The 16,098-nt window shown below is 42.0% G+C and overlaps 1 protein-coding gene across 9 annotated transcripts in view; it reads right to left on the bottom strand.

The window, feature by feature from the left end:
- IL1RAPL1 (interleukin 1 receptor accessory protein like 1) overlaps positions 1-16,098 on the bottom strand; it is a 1,164,933-nt gene that overhangs the window by 495,675 nt on the left and 653,160 nt on the right. The window contains exon 1 of one of the 9 annotated variants that reach the window (XM_053311518.1): positions 10,542-10,561. The exons of the other annotated variants lie outside the window; for them this stretch is intronic. The gene's annotated coding sequence lies outside the window, so the exon portion shown is untranslated. Of the gene's footprint in view, positions 1-10,541; positions 10,562-16,098 lie in introns of those variants that run through there. 9 annotated transcript variants of the gene reach the window in all.

A 16,098-nucleotide genomic window follows, 5' to 3' on the forward strand; every position in this document is an offset into this window, starting at 1 on the left:
TCTAGTATGAATTAATCAGCCTACTTTCTTTTCACTGTCTCTACATCTGGATTAAATTTGGCAGATTGAGGTTCACAAGTTAGATTTCTTGCACCTCAAATGCTCATCACCATCTTGATTGGGGTGGATGTCATCATCATAACGTACATGCCTGTTGATGTACTCAATGTACTCATAGGGTAGGTGAGGTGAGACTTCCCTTAGCAGTAGCCATGCTGGTTTTTCTACAGCGAGGCTCTTTTCTAAGTATTAACAATTTTGTCTTTAAGTATGCTTGCCATCAAATGCCCGGCACCCCAGTGAATGCTAACCAGCCTCAAATTTTTCTGAATCTCCCCAATCTCTAATCCTTCTTGAGAATCGGAGTACATTAGTTATTTTTCAGTCTTCCCATAGAGCTGTCTGTCGGGATAAGTTCCACATTTTTGCCAGGGGAGAAGTAATTGCTTTAATATTCAGCAATGGGTTTCCACTGGAAAAAGTGGAAGACCTAAACTGAGAGCTAACTGAGAGCTAAGTAATTAGTTTAAGATTAGCACTGGTTGCCTTCTAAACATTTCATAATACAACCCAGTTTTTATTGCTGGGAGACCAGCATTTTACATTTGAATTCCTTGAACTCATTTAGTAAATACCAGCTGGCTGTTGGTGAATTAGTTAATATGATGATTATTTAATGGAATTTTTACTGACTATTTTGAACATTGTTCTTACGAAACTAGCAAATTTTTTCTGGATCCTGTCCTGAAAATGCTTAATTCAAGAGATTGATTGGTCAATATCCTCCACTGTGAAGTCAGAGACATAAGCCTATTTGGCTTCTTTGCTGTCTCTCCCCAACAATCCTTTCAGGCCCTCACCATACAGGGGCCAACCACTCTGATTCTTGGGTGTCCGAGCCCCCACCCCTTGCAGCATTATCGATGGTGGATTATGAACGGTTAATTTCTTTGATTTTCCCATTTCAGTGGTAGTCTTCTGCTTCCCATGCTCTGATCAGTTGTCAAGTTCGAGACCAGGCATAAGTACCCAGCCGGGCCTCCCTGGTGTAGCCAGAGTAGACTGCTGGGACGTTTTGGAATTGTTAGAAGTCTCTTCACGCCCATCTTCAATTGCCATATTGGCAATACATGGGGTCTCTAACCTGTTGGGGATACACCTGGGCAGGAATGATATCGGGCTTCTATGTGAAAAGCCTTAATTTTGCAAGCGATCATATTATTCCACACCCTGATATCAGGGTGTGAAATGAGGCCTTATTTCTGAAGGACAGTGTTCTCCTATCAGGGTAATGATTTGTTTCTTTGGGATTTACAGAGAGGCATTTGTGGAATTTTGGAGGGGTAGTAAGCCAGACTAAACTGAGGTTTGCCCGACTTTTGTGGTCGATGAGTGCAGGTTAGTTCAAGTGTATTGATTGGTGCCTGATTGGAGGACCGTTTAATGGAGTCTAGGTAAGCCAAGGAACTACCCTTGCAGGTTTTGCACCCTTGGGCTGGGAACCGCCCCTACTCAGGGGCAGGCTGGCACCCATCACTCAGAGTTTTAAGGCCTGGATGGGTGGAGCTGTCTGACCTCCCCTCAGAGGGGTTTCACCCAGTGCCTGTTATGATGTCCGGATTAAGTTCAGGAAGAAATAACACTCGGTCTTTCACGCAGGATTGGGCGGGCTTCCTTATAAGACTGACCCTTAATTGGGGTAACCGCAGTCTGAGTTGTCATGCCTTGCAGCAGGATTTATATTAACTATATTAATAAAGCGGCCCTAGTTCATCCAACTATACGTCTCTTGTCTTTATTGGGGCCTGGGGGTGCAATAATATATATTTTTTAATATTTTGAGATTGTTTTTTACTTGTTTTGTGAAGTCTAACTGTTTTATATTGTTTTACATTTGCTGTGTTTTAACTTTGTAGACCGCCTAGAGATGACAATATCAGGTGGAATAGAAATATGATAGATAAATAAATAAGACCCAGTAATATTATTTGCTCCTAGGCAGACCCCAGGGTGGGGGACTCCTGCCTGCCTGTTTGCTTCTCCTTCTGTGCCTGTTTGCTATCTGCCCCCAAGGACTGGCTGTGTGCTGAGGCTTTGCAGGAATGGAGTCCAGGAGGTGACTTGGCAGTTTCCTGGACTCCAGCTGCCTAGAGCTCCCTGCTCAGGGCTATATAGGGTGCTGGCAGTGGGGAGGCACCAAAGGGGGTCGCCCCTTTTGGGGGAGCCACTTCAGGGGAAAACAAGGGTGATGGCCAGTCTTCTTGGTTCAAGTACTCGCAAGTGAGGGGGCAATTTAATAGTTTGGCTTCTGTTTTTAGTTGAAACCTGTGTGTGATTCTCTTATAATGTGTCTGGGTTTGGCTGGAGATGGGGAAACAGGGGGCATATCCAATGATTATGGAGCAGCCATTCTGGTGGTGGTGGTGGTGAACAGAACAGAAGTAACGATGGCAGGTCAGTGGGTCATTACAAGAGAAGGGGAATTGGAAATATAACAGCTGTTTCCCCTTCCAGCTGCCCTGCCAGCTCTTTGACCTTAGGGAGCAGTGCCAACCACCCTTGGAACCTCACCTTGCTCCTTTGTAATGCCAGGTTGGTCCAGAACAAATGAGAAACCATTCATGATTTAATTCTGGATGCAGGGATGTGGAGTGGCTGTGGTCTATAAGAACATGATCACCAGGATGCTTGTTGAGGTGTCAGACCATATAGAATGTGTGTACATAAGTTTGGGGACGAGGGACTTCTGTTGGTGTACCAATCGCCCGCTGCTGAATAGAGTCCCTAACTGAGCTGACAGACTTGGTCTCGGGCTTGGTGTTGGAGTCTCCCAGGCTTGTGGTGTTGGGGGACTTCAATGTTCATTTTGGGACCAATTTGTCCAGGGGCAGCTCAGGAGTTCATAGCGGCCATGACAACTATGGGCCTATCCCAAGTGGTCTCGGGACCAATGCACGTTGCTGGTCACATGCTTGATTTGGTCTTTCACTCTGATCAGGGTGGTGTTCCTTCGCTGGGGATTCCTGAGATTTCCCCATTGTCATGGATGGACCACCATCTGGTTAAGGTTAGACTCACAGTCACTTCCCACCTTTGCAGGGCTGAAGGGCCTATTAGGATGGTCTGCCCAAGAAGGTTATTGGAACCAGTAGGATTCCAAGAAGCCGTGGAGGGATTTAATGTTGGCTTTGCCAGCAATCCTGTTGATACTCTGGTGGAGAACTGCAACAGCAAATTCACTGGGGCAGTAGACATGATCGCTCCTAAGTGTCCTCTCCAACCCGCTTCAAAATTAGCCTATTGGTATACGGAAGAACTATGGGGGCTGAAGCAGCGAGGTAGATAACTGGAGCGCAAGTGAAGAAAGACTCTACTCGAATCTGACAGATTACAACACAGAGTGCATTTGAAGATCTATGCTCAGGCGATACGTGTGGCAAAGAAGCGATTCTTTTCTGCCTGTATTGCATCTGCAAGTTAACGTCTGGCTGAGTTGTTTAGGAGCATGAGAGGGCTCATATGTGCCCCGCCTCCCTTGAATCAGAATCTGGAACCATCGATTACCCGCTGTGATATGATCAATGAATTCTTTGTGGGGGAAATCTCTTCTTTTCGGGCCGACTTAGATTCCGTCTCCACAATTACCTCAGTGTCTGATGTGGAGGTGTCCAGCGACTCCTCTTGTGTGGTTAAATTGGATCAGTTCCAGTTTGTGACTCCTGAGGATGTGAACAAGCTGATTGGAATGGTGCTACCTACCACTTGTTCTTTTGACCCTTGACCGACATGGCTTATACTATCTGGAAGAGGGAATTGTTGTAGAAGGCCTGGTACCTGTAGATATTATAAATGCATCTCTGAGGGAAGGTAGGATGCCTCCTTGTCTTAAGGAAGCAATTATTAGACCGCTTCTGAAGAAGCCTACCTTGGATCTTTCAGAATTGAGCAACTACAGGCCTGTTTCCAACCTTCCATGGCTGGGCAAGGTAACTGAGAGGGTGGCCTCCCAGCTCCAGACAGTATTGGAGGAAACTGATTATCTAGACCAGGGGTGGGGAACCTTGGCCCTCCAGCTGTTTGAACTACAACTCCCATCATCCCCAGCCACAATGGGATGATGGGAGTTGTAGTTCAACAACAGCTGGAGGGCCAAGGTTCCCCACCCCTGATCTAGATGCATTTCAAACTGGCTTTCAGGCAGGCTAAAGGGTGGAGACTGCCTTGGTCAGCCTGATGGATGATCTCCAACTGGGAATTGACAGAGGAAGTGTGACTCTGTTGGTCCTTTTGGACCTCTCGGCAGCTTTCAGTACTATCAACCATAGTATCCTTCTGAAGTGTCTGAGGGGGTTGGGAGTGGGAGGCACTGCTTTGAGGTGGTTCCGCTCCAACCTTTTGGGCAGGTTCTAGATGGTGTCCCTTGGAGACCATTGTTTTTCAAAATCTGAACTTTTGTATGGTTTCCCTCAGGGCTCCATATTGTCTCCAATGTTGTTTAACATCTACATTTAAACCGCTGGAAGAGATTATCAGGAGATTTGGTGCAGGGTATGCTGATGACACCCAAATCTATTTCTCAGTATGCTGATGACACCCATATCTATTTCTCCATGTCAGCATCATCGGGAGAGGGCATAACTTCCCTAGATGCCTGCCTGGAAGCGGTGATGGGCTAGATCAAGGAAAACAAACTGAGACTGAATCCACATAAAACAGATTAAAATACAGTTTTAATGGTTTTAACTTCATTTTAAAATATTGTTTTAAGACTTTAAATTCTTATGTTTTAGTTTGTTGTTGTTTGTTTTAACCAATGTGTTAATTTATCTGTTGTCATTTATCTGTTTTAATTAATGTTTTAACTCTTCTGTTTTTTGTAGTAAACCACCTGGAGACGTACATTTTGGGCAGTATAAAAATATGCTAAATAAATAATGTTAAAGATATGCACCAATCTACTCATGGTATCACTATAGCATCCTGTCACAAAAACTGAATTGTATAAAATTTGTCATAATTTCCTCTTTGTCTATGAGAACCAGGCAGGAGCAAGCAATACTGAACATGCATGAGAATATTCACATCCTTCTTCCTATGAGAACCTCCACATAGGCCTTTATTTGCCAGCCGCATAAATATGGGCATTTTACCTTGGTGTGTTTGTGATGGGCGGAGGACTTTTTGGAAATAAAATTTACAGAGTCCATACCTTTTCTTTTGAAAGCACAGCTGCCTAATCTCAGATGTATGGCTTGATGTTGTGTACATGGTTGGCAAGGGCTTAATTATTTATACTAACTATGATGAAAAGTTTATTTGTTTGGAATACACCATTCATTCTCTTTGGAGATTTTGTAAATTCTAAACACTTGCTGACATCCAGACTAACAAGCATTGGTGTACCAACTGCTCAGAATGTATTTGGGCGAGGGTTTCTTTAAACGCAAAAGTAATAGGATGACTGTGAAACCTGAAACAAAATGCTTTGAGCCCTCATAAAATTGTTTATTAGGTCATTTTTACCACATCTTTTAGCCTTATAGGTAGATTCTTAAAGTGGCTTCCAAACTAAATCCAGATTTTTTTTTTTAAAAAAAACCCACTGATCAACATTACCAAAATTAAAACCCTAGAAAACAGTAAGAGCAATCTGAAATTAAATTAAAATATGCAACAAATCAGAGCAGGAAGATTCCATACAGTTGTGAGAACACCTTACAATCTGCAAAAAAGAAATACTAAAAGTTGTTCCTTGCATTGCACTGTTGTTAACTATCCAGAACATTGATTATACATAGTGCTTATTTTATGTCTTTTGATCATAGATAAAGAATGCCATTGGATTTCCACATTATTTGGCAGAAAAACACATTTTGAACTTTCCAAATTCCCATCATGTGTTCCAACATGCTAGCACCGGGACTTTTACCGAGCTCCTTTATAGGTCTTATCCAACAGAGGGAAAAATTAGAACATCTAATTTAAGCCAGAACAGTACAATGACAACTCTCTTCTCAAAAACCAGTTTTTAATAGATTTTGAAGATGACATCATTCACGGCTACTTAACTGCACCCTCCAGCTGTTTTTGAATGATAGCTCCCAGCAGGGATGATGTGAGTTGTAGGCCAACATCTGCAGGATGGCCAAAATTGAGTAGCCCTACTTTAGAACATAAGACAACTCCTGATGGATCAGACCAAAGGTCCATCAAGTCCAGGATGCTATTTTCCAAAGTGGCCAACTAGATGCCTCTGGGAAGCCAACAAGCAGGTTATGAATGCAATAGCCCTCTTCTACAGTTGTGTAACAACTGCTCTTTGGAGGTATACTGTGTCTGAACATTAAGGCTCCACAAAGCCATGGTGACAATAGCCCGTGGTAAAGCTCTTCTCTGACAGTTTGTCAAATCCTCTCAAAGTGTTCATCATCACATTACACAACAGCACATTTCATGGATTAATTAGGTATTGTGTGAAGAATTAGTTTCAATGGACAACCTCAATAAATGTTAAGAAAGGGATACGTTCAGCAGTAATGTTAAGAATGTTATAAAATGTTAAGAAAGGGATAAAAGGTCCTCTTTTCTACACCATGCATAATGTTATAAACTTTTGTCACGATCCCCAGGAGCTGCCTTTTTTCTAAACTAAAGAGCCCCCAATGCACAGAAGGCCCCTTTCCTCACAGAAGGCATTGGAGCCCCTTCATCATTTTAGTTCCCCCTTCTGCACCTTTTTATCTCACTTTGAGATATTTTTTTTAATTATTATTTTAAGCCTCTCTCCTGGGACTCATTTTCAAACAGCTATCCCTTACATAATCTAATTCCCTATACAGCACAAAGTATGTACATGAAGTACACTGAATTTGGCTATAAAATTAAGATTGCAGATACAAGTAGTTGGGAGACATTTACACGTTAGTTCTATTTTTTTATATCAAGATTACAAAACAACTATGGCATATTTAAGAACAGCCCTGCTGGATCAGGCCCAAGGAACATCTAGTCCAGCATCCTGTTTCACACAGTGGCCCACCAGATGCCTTTGGGAAGCCCCAGGCAAGAGCTGAGGGCATGCCATCTCTCTCTCTCTCTGCTGTTACTCCCGTAAAACTTGTATTTAGAGCATCTTGTCTCTGAAGCTGGAGTCGGCCTATAGCCACAAAAAAAGCTGCTCTATAGGATTCCCTAAGCCTCGGGAGCTGTTGTTTGTGGGACAGTGGAAGTTGTAGAAAGGTGGGAGGTACTGATGACACTCCTTTGACATATGTATCTGTCTTCCTTTCACGCGAAAGGATCTCTGTATTTAACCCTTTCATATTTGGCATCAGTCTAAACCCATCATCAACATCCACATCATGCCAATATTTAACAAAACATTTCTAGAGGGAAAAGAAAAAAAGATACATGTATTATTCTTCCTACTATTTTGCTCTGTTTTATGAAAAAAAATGATTATAACATGTAGTGTTTAATAAATTAAGAATCATTATGAGCAATTTTCTTCCTGCTAATTGCAGACACGGATTCAAATGGCTAAAACCCAAATGGAATTTCCCTGTGGGGCTTTCATTGTGTACCACAAAATTGGTACAAAGCTCACAGTCAGTGCCCTTTTCAATATTTTGCCATGACTAATGTAGCAGAGGCTCAACCAGCCTATTAACTTCCCATGTTTATAAATTGGAGAGAGAGCAATTAATCTGGATGAATCTTAGTTCATTAAAGATACGGATGGATAATGAAGACAAGTGTCTCAAAATGCTATCTATGATGCTAGGTGATGATCATTCTGATGCCTACTGTTAACTGGTCTTAATACTTGTAGGATGAAACATAATGCAGTACCATCTGAAAATTATAATTTAAGACAGAAAGACTAGCACTTGTTTGTGGAGAGGGGATGAAGCACCTACTAAGTAATATCTTCTCTTAGCTTTGGGCATGGTTGTACTACTTTGTGACAGCAACTATAAATGCCACACACATTGAAACAATGGGAGTGGGGAGAAGAGGTTCCAGGCACCTTATCCAAAGTTCATCCAAAGTATAATAATCTCCAGAGTCCTCCTACACATACATTTTCAAGCTTAACAGAACATGTTCAATGAGTATATCTGGATACTGCTGACTGTAGTTCCCATTACTATGATAACAAAAGAAAGAGCAGCTGCAGTTGCAGAAATTTTACTGACATGATGCCCCTTGTATCTGGCTCCACCCAGTTCACATGCTATTGACAGAGGATGCCCAAGGACGCACATGCCTGAATAGATAGGTTTATTCGGTCATTGACCAGCAAACATGCCCGGACATGGTTAGGGCTGCTTGCACGTAGGAGACAGTGTTCTGGATTGGCAATGCCTAGACCCCCACATGTATTTCTAATGCCACTCAGACTGGAAGTGGGTGTTATCTTGATAGAGGCCAGAGCTTGGTATCTAATACTAATAAACTGGACAAGAATCAACTTAATGCCCTCTGGTCTCCTTCCCTTGCTATTATTGGATAGGCAATGTTCAAGTTGGTGGGGAAACTGTGTTAAGAAACTCCGTACCTACGGTCTTTCACCTGAGGCAATCCTCTCTGTGGGATTGGTCAGGGCCAAATAATTTATTAAACAAAGGATCTGGGATACTGAGTTTCAGAATGACCTGTTGAGGACATCTAGGTCATTCCACAGGCTCAGTGGTGGGTGAGAACTCGCCCAGCAGATTATCTATATCTCCTCACCTTCTCTAAACATAGAAGGTCCTTCTTAAGGGTCCATATGAATGCCCTCCACTCAGAACTACTGGCTGGTAGGTATAGCAGAATTCCAATTGAGCAGAGATATTGCCCCTGTAACTCTGAGGAGAGTGAGTCAGTTGCACATGTTGTCCTGCAGTGTGTCTTTTATATAGGCAAAGGTTAATTGCCTATGTAGGTGAAGGTTGATTGACCCTGTTTTACATAACCTGCCAGGATGAGCGGATGAATTCTATGTCAAATATTTGTTAACAGATGTGAATCTGTCTTTCACACACACAGTTGTGTAATTCTGTTTGACTCACTCTGCTCACTAACAGTTAGATCCAGTATACAGATATGTTATCAATATGGCTATATTTAAATTTTACATTTGTTTTAGATGTTTTGCTATTCGTCAAAGACCATAATAAAGACTGGCTGACTGGCATTGCCTAACCTGTCCATTTAATTTCAATGAGACTACTGGAGTAATTTTCCACATCATGTCAGCCACTGTCTTCTGTGGATTTCATTCCCTTTCATTCTCTAACATGATGGAAATTCACTGGCAAGCTAGATACACAATACAAGCAATTCAGTTGTTGAGATTTCTGTGATGTAGGGTTCTGCATGTGCTCCAATACCATGAAGGTGCAAAAAAAAAAAAGTAAAATAATGTTTTGAGAACTCAGTGCATTGGGTTGTGGGCATCTGTTGCGTGAAGTGATTAATTATCTTCTGCCAGATTACAAGACAGAACAGACATTAGAACATCTGGCCAAACAGATGCTGTAGTGAAATTCACAATCAGGGCATGATGATTCGCTGATCAGTCTTAGGCACCATTCTCCAGGAACTGGTAGTAGCACATTTTACTTTGAATTTCAGGTAGTGGCTGTGGTTCTTTCCAAGTGTGTGCCATGGGTTGGGTTCTAATGCTAGAAAATCCATACTTCCTTTCACCTTCCACAACATTTAAGAAATTAGAAAATCCAGACCCGATGTGCACTCTATCCCCTACAGAAAATATTAACTTCAGAAGTTTAACTGTCTTTAATTACACTTAAAACAAGTGCCATTGTTTTCAATAGAGGGCCTCTGGAAATCAAGCAACATTCTACTTTTCTCTGTTTTACATCACCACCTGCTTTCATTTTCACATTGTCCATGTTGACCAGTGACATCTGCTGGTTGTCTTAAGGAACTCCATCACTAACAGTACAAACCATAGGTATGCAGAGTTACTCCCAATGAAAAACAAAGCAAAACCCATGACACAATTTCAGCAACTGCCTTCAACAGCCAAAGGGAATATTGATAACGTAAAAGTGTTTGGGAAAATGGGGGAAAGAAAAAAAATGATTGTATTGACTGTACCAGTTCAGTCAAACAAGTTAAGCAATAACAGTAAGAAATCAGAGTCAACATGAAAGGCAAATTCAGCATTCCTACCCAAACATCTTTTTTAAAAAAAACACCATGGTTTAAGCTGCTTGTTGAAATGCAAGCCACGAAGCAGACAGGCAGGCCTCTCTACTAATGCAGAGTGATTCTGCTCCCCAGAAATCAGGTTATAAGCAAGTTGTGATTTTTAAAACAAGCCATAAAACATGTTTATAGAACAAATGATTCAGGGACTGTGATCTGAATAGAACAATCCTTGTCTGCAGGGACAAAGAATTCCAAGTGGTTCGAGCCAAAACCTTTCCTTCTTACAAGGTTGCAAGGAAGAATTCCAACTCACTTCTGATTACCAGTTTCAACAACCCAGCCTGTGATTATGTGCACATTTTCTTCACTGAGCTTACCAAGAGTTATTTTCTTTCTCTACAACTTTTTCCTCTCTGATTCACTTCTTCCTCTTGAGCATGTAAATAAATCAGAGATTAATGTGACAGAAGGGGTTGTTAACCCAGGATAACTACTGTATAAATAAACTCTTTGGTTTATACTATGGAGCAAATTAACTTCAATTGCAATCTACAAGGGATTTATTTGGCTTCCCTTCTTTAAAGGTAAATCAACTTTAAAAAACACAACTCACCACTTACCCAGCACAATGAAATAACCTTCTCTTAACACTATACTCACAATAGCACATAAAACTACCACAAGGTATTTGGCCAAATTAATCACACCAGGAAGTAGTGATCTGGTTTATTGCATGCTTCAATTCTCAGAAGCAGTAACTTGTAAATTATATCTCGTTCTAATAAAATTTGTACACTTTATGATCCTGGATTGCCCTGGCTCTTCAGCATCATCTGGAGAGGATAACATGCTTAAATACCATCATCTGTCACTGTACAATTTGCTGCTAGTCAAGCCATGCCCATTAATTGATTTAACTGTTTCCTTTTAAGTTGCTTGCCTTTAAGAGAACTATTGATCTGATATGTAAGTGATGCTTTTGTGGAGGAAAAACCTTTTGCATGAACATGGGGTCGGAGAGGAGTTGGGATCTTACTAACTCCCAGGGCCATAGTTATAAGGGACCTTCTTACAGGCCTTAATTCTCTAAAAATGTATTTTTAAGGGGTATGAGACAAAAAGTGTGAGGAGGATTCCACCCAAAGGATGGGGGAAGAGAAGTTATAAGACAGTTGTTCTGAATTGGTCAGACCTTTACTAACTAAGCCCTTTCTCATAGACTTCATTCCTTGGCCCTTTCCTTCCTTTCATTCCTTGCCTCTATCCTCCTTTCTTGTTTGGTCAATTTCCCCTTCATTTCAGCAGCAATATGACCAGGGGCATAGTGAGACCCCTGAAGGACAGGGGATAAAGTCTTCTTAGGGGACAGCTCCCATCCTGTGTGCAAAGCGGCACCTTAAGCCACGCCCTCTGTGTCTGACATCAGACACAAGGGGTGGGGCAACCAACATCTCCCCGCCACAGTCCTTGCCCACCAGCATCTCGTCACAGCCCCTGCCCCGCTGCTGCTACTTAACTGTTGGGTTCCGGGGTGGGGGGTGGGCATGAGCTGAGCAGCAGCAGTGGATGCTGTGGCTGCCTGGCAGGCCTTTCCTCTCCTCTCTGGCCAGCCAGTCAAACTGCACATCTGCCCGTAACATATTCAAACTGCACAGGCATGCAGTTTGGCTGGCTAGAGAAGAGAGGAAAGGCCCGCCAGGCAGCCACAGTGCCCGCCACTGCTGCCACGGGGTTTGTGTGGCCTGCTCCGCTTGGTTTACCCCACAGAGGCCAACAGTTAAGGAATGGTGGGGCAGGGGCAGCAGTAGTGGGGCAGGGGTGGCAGTGGAGCAGCCTGCTTGGTGGCCCCCTGACCCTCTGGGCCCAGGGTCATTTGTCCCTCTTTGTCCAATGGGTGCTACACCCATGAATATGACTACACTGGACAGTAAAACTTGAACAAAATCGAGACAATTTTAGATTGTCCCTCTGCAGTGGAGAATTTGCCACAAAGACAGGATGAGCCAAGGAGAGAGAGGCTAAGAAGATAGATGTGGAATCTCAGCCCTGTTTTAAGCATTCATTGTAATCTTGTTCTTGAAACATGTCTTTTTGAATGAATGTGAGCATGTACAGAATGTTTTTCCATGATCAAAAAAATAACCCCTGTCTCAACTCCCACATCCAAAATCCAGGATTAGATTTTAAGATGGCATCCTAAAATCTCATTCCCTAATGCCATGGGTATAGCGACTGTGTACTGATTAAAATGCACATTGTACATTCCCAGGTCTACTCTCTTCACCTGTTTGCATGTGTGGAGGCCAGGAGAGTGCCTGAGTCACACCTCTGCATGTGCTGCTGGGTAGAGCACCGTGCTGCTGAAAGGAGCGCCATGCTGCTGAAAGGAGCGCCATGCTGCTGCTCTAGGCTGCTTCGGCACCTGGTAAGGACCTTCTCACCACCTTCAATCAAGCCTGGCACTCAAACCGGTTTGAGCTGGTTCGGACAAACCGACTGCCTCAGTATGTCAGTTCGACCAAACTGGTTTACAGAGCCATGGTTCAGTCTAGACACGGTTCAAATTTGGACCAAACAGCAAAAATGTTCACACACACACACACACGTGGTAGCCATACTCATGGCATTAAGGAATGAGGTTTTATGTTTGAGAGTATGACTTACAGACGGGTAATGATCTAACATCTTTCATTTAGAAGTTAAAGATATTTAGCACTTATTAGTAAATATGAAAGGTATTTTGTACTTAAAGAGCTGTTCCATTGAGTAATTAAAGATGTTTTAGTTAATAAAGATCTCCCACAGAGTCCCTTTCCAACACAGTTTTTCCAAAACAGATTCCCTAACACGGTTTTGAATATCACCCCACATTTCCTGAAGTTTATGCCCACAAACATCTCCTGAGAGAAGAAAAGAGGCACATAAGTTAAATTGGCAAAGGGCTCATAATATGAGTGCAAATAAATTACTTCTACCAGCCACCTAATGGCACAGCAAGGAAGCAACTTGCCTAGAAAGCAGGAGGCTGTTGGTTTGAATCCCTGCTGGTGTGTTTCCCAGAATATGGGAAACTCCTATATCGGGCAGCAGTGATATAGGAAGGTGCTGAAAGGCATCATTTCATACTGTGTGGGAGAAGGCAATGGTAAACCACTCCTACCAAGAAAACCACATGGCTCTTTGGTCGCCAGAAGTTGACACTAACTCGACAGCACAACCTTTCCTTTCCTATAACACATGGGCATGTGCACCTAAAATATGAACTGTTTAATGACTAATAGAATCTGCAGCTCTATACAAATGCTAAGTTTTCAGACATATAAATTAAGATATCATTAGTAATAAGTACTATTACTACAACAAATATTTATAAACTACTTTTCAATAAAAGAGCTCAAAGCAGTTTACATTTAAAAAAACACACACAAATAAGATGGTTCCCTGTCCCAAAAGGACTCAAAATCTAAAAGTAAATGTAAAGTAGACACCTGCAACAACCACTGGAGGGATGTTGTGCTGAGGTTGCATAGAAATAGTTGCTCCACTTTAAAAAGTGCCTCTTTGCTCACTTAGTATGGGTTAAAAATGTAAGATCCAGCATACAGCAGTTCAGACTGATTAAGCATGAGAGGAGAGCTGGTCTTGTGGTAGCAAGCATGACTTGTCCCCTTAGATAAGCAGGGTACGCCCTCGTTACATATGAATGGGAGACTAGAAGTATGAGCACTGTAAGATATTCCCCTCAGGGGATGGAGCTGCTCTGGGAAGAGCAGAAGGTTTCAAGTTTCCTTCCTGGCTTCTCCAAGATAGTGCTGAGAGAGATTCCTGCCTGCAACCTCAGAGAAGCCGCTGCCAGTGTGTGAAGACAATACTGAGCTAGGTGGACCTATGGTCCATATGTTCCTATGTAAAGTATAGCTGGATAGAATGCTCTAGTTCAGCCATTCCTGACAGTGGGTTCCCAGATATTGTTGGACTACAACTCCTGTAGTATCCAGGACCTTTTGGGCATTCTGGCTGCGGATGATGTGAGTTGTAGTCCAACAACATCTGGGAATCCACAGTTGGGAATCCCTTTTGTAGTTAATGAACCACATACACAACTCACCCTGCCTCCTCCATCTTTTCTTGCCGTTCAATGAGAATCTGGGCTCTCCTCAACTACTACCCTAAGAGGGAGTTCAATATGATACATTTCCACATCTACTTTATTGTCATTCCTCCAACTGTTTAGTTGCTTCTCAGAAACAACAGATAAAACATAATTGACACTAAGAAAGTTGTAGTTTTATGGTGGTGAACTGCAAACATTGCTACTTTAATGTTACATTGGGTAAACAAAACCACTCTGTTTTGATCGGAACCAGTCAGTGATTAATAGAAGACTTAGATGAGCTTCAGTACCTGTCACTTAAAATCCAATTCTATTTAAATATAACTTTAAATATATCAGACTTTGTTCAGATGTCTGCTTCAGATGTCTCTTGTATTTCCTTGTTTACCTCTAATTACCAGTTAATCTTTAGAATGCCTCATCATAAATGTTGCAGCAAGCGGCCTTCAGCCTCCCCTCATGAATGAACCAGGAGAGAGAGTTTGACTGCACAACTCTGTCTCATTTGATCCCTCATTAAAAGTCAGAGTCAAACCCATTATTTCAAAGGTATGAAAATCAATACTACATTGGCATGTTCCCACACCTTAATCCAATTCAAACTTCTCAATAAAAGAAATGCTAGAGCAATTTTATGACAACATACTGTATCAAGAGGCAGCACTTGCCAGAGGGCTCAGATGAATAAAATTAAGTGGAGTTCTATAATATCCTGACTGCACATTAATGCAGAAGGTAAGTTTTATTATAAAAATCCAGCAGCAAAATACTCCAGTCTTTTGAAGTACATGGGGTTTCTCCAACCTTCAATATAAGTATTCTGCATAGGCTTCTGATATACACATACTGTAGATTTCTCATTTACTTCAGTGAGGGACAGCTCTGCATGTATACAATACAATGCAACTCCTGAGCCGGTCCCAGCACTGGAATAATACAGGGAAACCCTTGAAACATGGCTGGACAATTTGGGTGTACGTGTGTCACTGTCACTGTATCAAGGCTAAAAGGTTAGTAAATTCAGCTTAACTGATTTGTGCATCAGAGTTAGATGGAGTAAGTGTTCACCCTGTACATAGGTATGTTTCATGTATGGAAGAAAAGAAAAAAAAACATCTGAACAAAACCAAAAACCAAAAATCCAACAGAGCTGGTTTTAACTATGCATACTGTATTTATCAAAAAAAATTCACAGAAATCTCACTGCCTATGGCGGCACCCACTTATAACTAAAAAGGATTTTACCTGTGAGGTTTCTTTAGCCTTTCAACTAATTATCACATTTCAACACAGGTTTTGGGGATGTAATAAATACTAAAACACTTTCAATTTACAATGTGCTGCATTTACAAACAAGCGCTTTGACATCTCTGTCAAATAGTATACCATGTATACTGCTGTCTGCACTTTCTGTTGGGGAACCTGGTGGACAATTGTGGCAGTGATGGCAGGCTGAGGGGGCGGGTTTCAGAGCGGAAGAGGGCGTATACCTTTAAGGCTCAGTAAATGCTCCTGACACCCAGCATCCTGTGCGGCCAACGAGTCCCTCACCCCACTACTCAGCTGGCCAATGTGCATGTACTGGACTGTGGTCATTTGAGTGGTGACCCTGGCAAAAAATGTTTAAACAAGAAATTAAAAGGTAAAGATAATGAGTGGCATCTGGACTGAATTATTTATGAACAGTGTCATGTCAGAACATATCTAATCTCTAGCGCTATACCAGTGGTACTATCCTGACCATGCTCTAAGTGTTTAAAAGCTGCTATTTTAGGTTTCAGATACTCATCTGTATTATATGATGGACAGCAACAACAACC

Source organism: Hemicordylus capensis, chromosome 3, assembly GCF_027244095.1.
Source record: "Hemicordylus capensis ecotype Gifberg chromosome 3, rHemCap1.1.pri, whole genome shotgun sequence".
In the NCBI taxonomy this organism is placed as follows: domain Eukaryota; kingdom Metazoa; phylum Chordata; class Lepidosauria; order Squamata; family Cordylidae; genus Hemicordylus; species Hemicordylus capensis.